The following is a 7,161-nucleotide window of genomic DNA, read 5'->3' as shown; positions in this document are numbered from 1 at the left end:
CAGAACCAGGCCGAGTCGTTAGTTTCATGAGGTTTGTTAACGGACCTGGAAGGTCCGCTGAAGATACTTATTGCGAGCCCTCCGACCATTTGTCCGGATCACCTTCTCTGGCTGCCGTCGACGTCAGGGACAGTGTGGAATTTCAAAGCGATAGCCACGTTTCTTCTACGAACTTCTCTCGCACTTCTTTCTTTCTTTAATCATTTTATTTTTCATTTGTGTCTTCAGGAAACGAGTTCACTGTCAAGTTTAGCCAAAGATTGGTTTCGTTAAATCAATCATAATTTATAAAAAAAAAAGAGCGAATCCGTCACGAAACTTCTACTTTTAGATGGAAGGAGACCTTTCGTTGTTGATTTTTATTTAATTTCTATTTAGAAACGTGGAAACACGTTTATGTGTTCGTGAAAATTGGAGTAATTTCGTACTCCCTACTTTTATTCGACTAATAATGTTTCCATCTGGATTTTTCTGCTCAATTTTCCAAGTGTGAGTGCCTACATTCTTAAACATTTAACGTAAAGAATAACAGAAGGATAAATCCTCCTCAAAGTAATTAGCTACAGGCTCCGATGAGTCTAGATTGGTAATTGGTATTTAGATTTCAAGCTTCATAAACACCAGCAGAAAATATGCTCGTTTCAATCGAAACCGTGAAAGGGTGCAAGGTCGTGAAATTAATCGCGCAGTGATTCTTTGTCAAGCACACCCTTGTCTTTGCCATGGTGAAAGGTTCAACGATATAAAGAACAGATGAATTTAATGACTCTGATCCTGAGAGAGGCAGGATTTCATTCGAATAATGGATGACGAATACCAACACCCTACAGCAAGTCTTGTTTATTTATTTAAACTGTTATTTAGGTATACTTGTGTAACTTTGACGTGAAACATGAGACAACAATCTAATTAAAATTATAATTTATAGTCTTGAACCAATCACGATACATACTTGGAATTTATTTCTTAATATACAATTAGAATGATCGATGGAGGTTGAAGGATTTTTCAAACACTGTAAAACTATGTGTTCTCCATGTTTTGCGTATTTTATTTTGCTGAATTCAACATACAATGTAAATATTAGAATAACTGCAACATTAACGTTTAATATGGGCATTTACTATTTGACATTATCTTGACCTCAACGGTTTGCAATTTTATTTAATCATGAAATTACAATTCCTGGGAGTGCGTGGCCATCCTTATCCTACGACAGAAAGAAGAATCGATTAATAACCGAAGTATACTGTTCGATTGCTTTGGCTTTGAATCTTTTTGAATAAAAATTAAATAAATTATCGATCACTGTAACTCGGTCTTTTTAAAACACAGACATTTACATACATTCTTTAATTTACCTCTGAACGATGCACCGAATTCTAAGGTCGGTTCCTCTGGGCCGGAAATTCGACGTGTACTGGCAGCTCTAGTTTACGTACCGAACATATTCTCCTAAACGCACAGTACGAGTAATCAACGTACTTGGCAGGAGGAAGTGGGAAGAAAGGATTGAAATTACGAATATGCAGGAGGATGTCCAACGGGGTGGAGCGTTTAATGATTTTCGTTATTCGTGGTAATGCGGAAAATCTTTTTGAGAGAAAGTTACACTATTTTGAGGAGCATGTCTGATGATAGAAAATTTTGTTTGCAAGGTTAATATAATCGAGGTGAACGTTCTCTACTTTTAGAAGTGAAATGCAAATGAATTTGTCGTTTTAATCTATATGTACAGAATAAAATAATTGGAGATTGAATTCATCAATTTGAGGAAACTTTGAGGAAACAATGTTTCTATCGTTACATGTGCCTCTGAAAATAGTAAAAATTTGTCTTAAGACGTTTTTTTCATGTATAAATATAGTAGATATTTAGGTCTTCTTCGAATGTCCCACCCAGCATAAACGACGATTGGTATATCCTAATGGAGGAGAAATGGTTGTCGAGTTGGAAGAGTACTGCGACGGTCGTAAAGGCGTGGATGATCTGTGGGTGGAGAGGGTGAACAGTGGCTGGTACCGAGGGGGTCGCAAATTGAATAACAAACGTTCACCCTCCTTGGTTAAATCACCGAGAAAGTCATCCCCCGTGCTTGTACGCTGCTCGACATTAACCGCACCCCCGCGAATCGTCGCGTCGCGACGTTTCAGGACCCTCCGACTGCTGCTTTGCATAACGATCTCATTCCGTAATCTCTGCCATATTGATCCGATTTAGAGCGGACGGGGATCGTTCACGGGTCGGTTAAGGTTGACGATGTGGATTCAATCCGTCCATATTAATAATACTCGAGCAATTAGGTACCAAAGTACTTAACAGGATGTGTCGAAATGTAAGACGTTCCTTTTAATACGATCAACTTTAATACCTCGAAACAAAATACGTGGAACAAAAATTTGATATTATAATTTTACGAAACGAAGTCACTTGTAAAGAAAATAAATGAGCTTAATATTAACAAATTACGTTCTTCCAGGATGTAAAGATATGTTAAAGTCGTTAGTTCATCCTAGGAAAAATATCTAAAATAAAAATTAAAAGTAAGTAAAATAACGTTAATACCTGAGAAATAAAATAAAACGGCAGGTATTTTACGTTCGTGATACCGAGTACCGACGAAATTAATAAAATTCCGAAGCTGGCCATACGCAAATGTTGTATAGTCAATGGAAAGATAAAAATGACAAAATATAATTTTGAAATGTCAATGTTGTGAATACATAGCGTATGAAATAAAAAGAACCAGAAATAGAATTTCGAGTGACGTGAATGCACGCGAGCGGTCGCGAATGTGTTAACGATCTGGTGAAATATCACGGCAACAGTCCCATCAGTAGTCACGGTCAGTCGTTGTCAGACGCTCAATTTTCCCGGTTTCGAGCGCTTTCGAAATAATTGCCGTGTTCCAAATGCTGGACGAATAAACATTCCTGGTTTTTTGTCGCGAGTCCGCTTTCAAAATAATTTGATTCGGTGAACGCACGTGCGCTGCTCTGCGCCTTGATGGCGCACGATTAAAAGAAAATTACGCGGACGCGCCGGGAACCAGGGGTAATTAAATTTATCGAAGCTTATGAAGCTGCATGTCGCGTATATACGTCATTATTTAGGCATTAGCGTCGGAAGGCTGGGCCAGGGTTCGAACGAGTCGAGTCATCCTTGGTAATAACGTCGAGTGCTCGTATACGTGGCGTTCTTGGGACCGGGCAGAAATAGGCCAACAGGAATATATATCGTCGAGTAGATAAAAACTCTTTTCGGGTTAATCAAGGTAAGGAGATCGCCACGAGAGAGAAAAAAAAGGGAACCTCCGACGTCCGCGTTCGCGAACCGACAAAGGGAGAAAGTGCTGGCTAACAATTTTAATGTAAAAATCGCGCGTGTAACCCACGGGAAATTAGCCTCCGAGGGCTGGGGCGATTTGACGACCACTTTGAGACGATATCGACTCCCAGCCGTGCTTTTATTACATAGATTATTAAAGTTCCTTCCCGATACTTTTCATTCTTTCTTTGTTACTTTCCAACGAATGATTAAATGGAAGGTATTTAAATCTCAGGTTATGTGCATCATTGTGGTAGCTCTTGAATCGTGCGCTTCCGAACATTTCTGTATTTCTCATTTCATCAATTCGTAATTTATTTGAATCAAGGAAAAGATTGAAATTCGTGAAATTTTTTTTCTTGCAATTTCTTTCTAGCTGAAATTCTCGGAGCATATAAGAAAAGTCCCTCGTGTAGTTTATGGTTGGAAATGGAAGACGACAGATGATACAGATCTCTGTTCTGGCGTTGACTTGTTCAAGCAAATTTCATGGATAGAGAATACTCGGTTCGAGAATTCCTACTTGATGAGATCGAGAATCACGGGACGGAGAATGACGAAAATAATGGACATACCAGCGGTCGGAATAGCTGTTTGGGAAACATTGTACGAGGGATAACAGGGATGGAAAATGCCAATAGTGTGAACTTACTTTAGCGTCGGTCGCGGTCTCGTTCGTATCGAGTGGATGGTCCTTCCGCTATTTTCGGGTACGAGGGGGGAAACGTTCTGGTGCCGAGGGCGTCTTTCCAGGGGGCGGCGTCGCGGGACTCCGTGGTAGCAGCAGCAGGAGCAAGGGCCGAGCTAGGGGATGATAGATGTTTAGTGGAGAACACGATCACGAAGGGAATCATCATCCAGGCACAATCGTTACTCACAAAAGCATCGTTTATTTCCTCTTTATCTCTTTCAAAATGAATTTATAATCTTTATAATAATACATCAATAATAATTATTAATAATTAATAATAATAATTAATAATAATAATAATAATAATAATTAATTAATTAATTAATTAATTCATAATATCGTGATATTAAGGTCGAAGAAGGTTGTCGCCCGATAACGGGATGTGATCCGAATACCAAGTTCCAAACGCGATCGCGGCTTCAGGGGAGTGGGGAGGGAGGGAAATAATATTTCAATAATCGCGACAATGAGAAATCCGACACGCGTTCTCCCGTCGCGATCGATGTTTGGAACCTGCCTCGGAGAACGTCTCTATCCCTGGATCGAATGATCGTACGCGGACGTCGCGCGTTTATTCGTCGGGTCTCCTCGTCGCGTCCACCGAGAACAGAGATGGGCGTCATCTGAATAAAAAGAAATTATTTAAATGAAAAAAAAAAAAAATCGAACAAAGACACTTCACCCTCATCCGTTATTCGAAGGGTTCGAATAACAGCAGTTGTCCTTATTCGACGAATGGTTCGGATAAAATTTCCATCAAACTTTAAGTTTTTTCGAAACCCTCGAATAAACATCGATGGAAACATTTATATACGTGAGAACCATATTCAAAGAAAAATATGAACTTCGAACAGATATCTTCATTCGACGAGCAGAGATACTTTTTTGTATTCGATACACAGTTAGTCTTTTGGCGGTTTCCATCTTTATACATATCGTTATTCGAAGTTCATTCGAAGGTTTTAAATGAACTTCGAATAAACACGAATGAAAACCATCTTTTATTTAACGACTTTGTTCGATACAGAAGACAAACTGTTCGTCGAACGAAACAGTACCCTTATTCGTTGAATAAATTCACTTGGGACAAACGTATTTATTCGTTGTCCGTCGAATAAATATGGTAATTCCCTATTTGTCGAACGGGAATAACTCGAATTATTTTTATTCGACGAACAATAGATGAAAATCGTATATCTTTCGTTCGAAGGTTGGGATTTTTATTTAGATGACGACTTTGCCCATCTCTGCCTGAGAATCGGGGTTGAGAGGAGACGAACGCGAGAACGACAATGATTTACGCGCGCCTTTTCGTAATATATGCATTTGTTGCGTGTGTCCTACGTGTCAGTGTATGGTACAGCGCGACAGTGCGTTTATATAGAATTTTTTACAACATTACACCGCTTAATTAATATAATAATCTTTCTCACGCGCTATGTATAGTATTTACAAGTAAGAAAGTCGGTAGTATCGGGTGCTGGGAAAGGCTCGAACTGCCGACGAACGGAGGACGAAGGATCGAGGGGTAAGGAGTCGGCGAGGAAAGGGTTGGCAGCCATCGACTGATTCGGATACTTGAATGGTTTCAATTTGGGATGTTCAATTCTAAATAATTTTCAGAAGAGTCCACTTTCTCGAGATTTTCGATTTTTTCAATGAATACCTGTACTTAATTCTGTCTTATTCAACGACTTTGTTTACCATATTTATTTTACACCGAGCAACGATTGAATTTACGTTAATAACCATACCATCGTATTAAATTGAAAGTGTCGATGACTGAGTTAGTGTCAAAAGTAGGTCCACTTACCTTAGCATAAAAAAAATTGTCATATCCTATTATCAGTGGCGTTTAAGTTGGAAACCCTGTATAGCTTAAAGGAAAACGAATCTTTGAATCTATTTCGACAGATCAATTTTGTAGTCGATTTTTTAAAAGATCGACTCCAGTCATTAAGAAAAATCGATTCCAAAATCGATTCGGGAATCAATCTTTATGGAAGAATTGAACATCCCTAATTGGAATCCCTCAAAACGTTAGTTGTTAGGATGGACATTCCGACAGGACACGATAGTCAGGATGTAATGTTCAATTCTAAAAACGTTTAACAGCTTACCTGCCAGGAGTCGATTAACAGTGTCTCTTTAATTTCGCTGGTAACAGTCGGGAATCTCAACTGTCAATTTATAGTACTCAATTTAAGGGAATAATCAAGGGTTTTGATGTACCTATAGGGAGCGCAAGTTGACTCTCGCTCAGATTAACAGGTTGAGTGCCGTGACGAACACCGATGTCATTCTTTCCGTTCGAGCCGCGATTAAAACGCTTAACATTGATAGATCTTAATTCCTGCAAACTTCCGAACGTCATTAGGAATACTAGACACATCGGGAATAAGTTGATCGATGTATCGAATGCTTTTAGTTTTCGTATATCGATTTCTGTAAACGTCGAAAACAAGCTAAATAAAGAAGCTGTGAGGATTTCGGCGCGAATGGAAAGTCGTGGAAATTTCGTTCGGGACTCAATCTGTTACTGCATTAGACGTAAAAAAAGTTATCGAACTCTAAGAACAATTGCGGTCATTCGAATCGAAACAGGCCGGCAGGTAAAACGTTAACAGTCGAGGCTGTTCGAGGTAAGGGGGGTTCTATGGTCGATTAGGTGAAACCGAAGATTCGAAAGCACAATTTCGTCGGTACTACCAGGTGTAGGTCGAGAGGTGGAGAGGGTACGAAAGAGGCGAAGCGTCAACCTAGAGACTATGTACAGGCGCGGGGGACGAGGGTGAGGGAGTCTGCGCGGTCCCCGGCGTGCCAGGATTTTGTTGCACGGAATAGGAGTTGCTTTGACGTGAGTGCTGTTGTTGCTGTTGGTGGTGATGGTGGTGGTGGTGATGGTGATGGTGATTCTGGTGTTGGTGATGGGCGGTGGCGTGATGGTGGGCGATGGTCGCGTGATTCTGAACGAGGTTTAGGTTGAGGGGGTAGGATAGGGGGGAGCCCAGGGCCGTTGCGGCAGCGGAACTGCAGGCACCGGTTCCGGGCCCCACCGGGCTCAGTGCATGCTCATCCCCGCGTGCGGGTGGTGGGCCGCCGCCTGGACGGATGTTGCGTGATGATGCGGATGGTGCATTAGA

The 7,161-nt window shown here is 40.6% G+C and overlaps 1 long non-coding RNA gene across 1 annotated transcript; it reads right to left on the bottom strand.

The window, feature by feature from the left end:
• Positions 1 to 1,037: 1,037 nt before the first annotated feature.
• On the bottom strand, positions 1,038 to 7,155 carry LOC128885844 (uncharacterized). Its single transcript, XR_008459680.1, has 3 exons — positions 3,980 to 7,155; positions 1,362 to 1,455; positions 1,038 to 1,210 (listed from the first exon to the last, which is right to left on the bottom strand). It is a non-coding gene; the product is annotated as an uncharacterized LOC128885844 (long non-coding RNA).
• Between the last annotated feature and the right edge of the window lie 6 nt (positions 7,156 to 7,161).

The sequence above is a fragment of the Hylaeus anthracinus genome, unplaced genomic scaffold (genome assembly GCF_026225885.1).
Source record: "Hylaeus anthracinus isolate JK02 unplaced genomic scaffold, UHH_iyHylAnth1.0_haploid 0, whole genome shotgun sequence".
Lineage (NCBI taxonomy): Eukaryota > Metazoa > Arthropoda > Insecta > Hymenoptera > Colletidae > Hylaeus > Hylaeus anthracinus.
Note: the sequence above shows the minus strand (reverse complement) of the source record. Positions and strands in the feature narration are given on the sequence as shown.